This window comes from Nestor notabilis, unplaced genomic scaffold (genome assembly GCF_000696875.1).
Source record: "Nestor notabilis isolate BGI_N333 unplaced genomic scaffold, ASM69687v1 scaffold29712, whole genome shotgun sequence".
NCBI classification, from domain to species: Eukaryota; Metazoa; Chordata; class Aves; order Psittaciformes; family Psittacidae; genus Nestor; species Nestor notabilis.
This window is the reverse complement of record NW_009920138.1, coordinates 1,640-3,830: the sequence shown is the minus strand read 5'-3', so window position 1 is coordinate 3,830 and position 2,191 is coordinate 1,640.

Genomic DNA, 2,191 nt, shown 5'->3' with positions numbered 1-2,191 from the left:
CAGAGGCTGCCCCAGCCACTTCCAGGGCCACGTGCTCCAAAGCAGCAGGAGATAGAACTCGGAAGGTTCTCTTGTCCTTTTGCAGAGCGCAGGGTTTGGTGTGTTACAGACCCAGCAGCTGGAGAAACTCCAGAGACCAGGGTGAGGACAGGAACCCGCTGTCCCGCTCGAACAACAGAGATGTTACTTCTCTCACCCTTAAAAAGCATTTCAACTCCTTTCAGAACTACACCTCCTTTTATAAGAGGGCATCAATCTCCCAGCACAGCCCCCCCCATCAGCATAAAAAGCCCAGTAGTTTCATTGCTTCTCCTTCGAGCTGAACACACCAGTAATTACAAGCACACCACTGGTAACGTGTGTCTTCTTTTGCTGAAGGTTATTTTCCTTCTACGAGTCCGTGGAGAAAGGTCTCATTTGAAAAGACAATGAGGGAATTAGGCAGAGGCAGCACTACTGGTCACAACGGCCTTTCCAATCCTGCACCAGCTGAGTACAAGGGAAAAATAGTTGCTAGAGGCAGAGGGCAGTTATACTTTGTAATGAGGATGCTAAAATAGAGAACTATTATTGTCTTGAGATCTTCGCCGACGCCTACGGGTGACCCTTGCAGTACACTGAGGAGCTGACAGAATTTGGCTGCAGCATTCTAAATACAAGCGCTGCAAACTTGAGCTTCCACACGTTGCTGCAGCTTCAGCTGAGGTGGCTGGAGCTGGTTTGAGGCCTGGACTTCACAAAGCCATGAGCTTGCAGAGAGGACCCGAGATACGGATCTTTTCCGGTGACTTCTCATCCCTACCTGTGCCACAGCGTGCTCCTTTGATCACAGAGCCTCCAGGCTCTGCACCCTGTGTGGAAGGAGCGTGCAATCCCGGGGTGGCACAGGAGGCAGGAGGAATGCTTTAGGAAGTGGCATATGGTAATGTCCCCTGTGGCCAGCAGCTACACTTACTGCTGCAGAACAGAGACAAGCACTCACCCCTTCGTGCTCAAGGAGAGGGACAGGTCGCCACGTGAGCAGGCAGCAGATGACGGAGAGGGGACCTGCCCTGACCCCCAGGGTCTTCTGGCAGGTTTCCTGTGCTTGGCCTCCACAGCAAGAGCAGCTCGAGTAATCCTGCACCTCGGTTTGTTCCAGCAGCCTCTCACAAGCATCTGCAGCCTGATGACTTCTGCAGATGGACTGAATCAAGCAGTCAGGTCCTCAGCTTCGCCAGAGCCCGCACAGGAACAAAGGATGGGACAAAGGGAAGAAGGGACGTCACGCAGCGAGGGCCAAATCAGCACTACCACATATTTGAATGGCGTGGTTACAGCTGCCCAGGTGAGAGACATCTCGAAAGCTGACTTTGGAAGCAGCAAAGAGCAGAGACAGACACACCGGGTGACACAGAAACCTCTTCTCAGATCAGAAACAGGAAAAAGGAGCAAAAAAGGCAAGAACAGAGGCAGCAACAGTACCACAGAGATGGTCTTGGGGACCTCACGCTTAGTGCAATGCAGGAGGTGAGCAACACCACCCAGGAGCACTCCCCTCGTGCGCAGCAAAGCTGAACTGCGCAGACTTTGCTGCACAAGACTATGCCCGTGGCGCGCTCCTGGTTTCGGATGGCCATGGTGTGTGAGCAGGAGGAATCTGCAGACAGTAACTCCTGCTGCATTGTGCAATACTCCTGCGGACACGAGGCCTTGATGGCTGTTCCAGGAAAATAAACAACGGGGTAATTTTGGTTGAAGGAGATTTTTGGAGGTCACAGGCCCAACTCCGTGTTCCAAACAGGACTAACTTCAAGGTTGGATCAGGTTTTTCAGTGTCTTTGCCCAGCAACTAATTAAAGGGCTCAAGGAGGCGTAACGTGGCTGATAAAGTGTCTAAAAGGAACAGTTTCCAGCCAAACCCCAGCCTCTTCAGGGTGCGAGTAGCTACTGACATACCCCGATGTGGTGGGAAGCATGTAAGGGCACTCAGTCCTCTTCCAGGACACACAGAGCATTGCAGAAGTAGTTTTACTGCCACCGTGACTTGTCTTCTCAGCTTACTTTCTCAAGACAGGTGAATTACCAGGCAGAAGCCTGCTGTATGTGCAGAGTTACTATTTACAAGGAATCAGTCGAGATGCAGACTTCTACATCCGCACCATTAAAAAACTCCAGACCCAGGCAGCTTCCCAAGGCGCAACCAACTTCT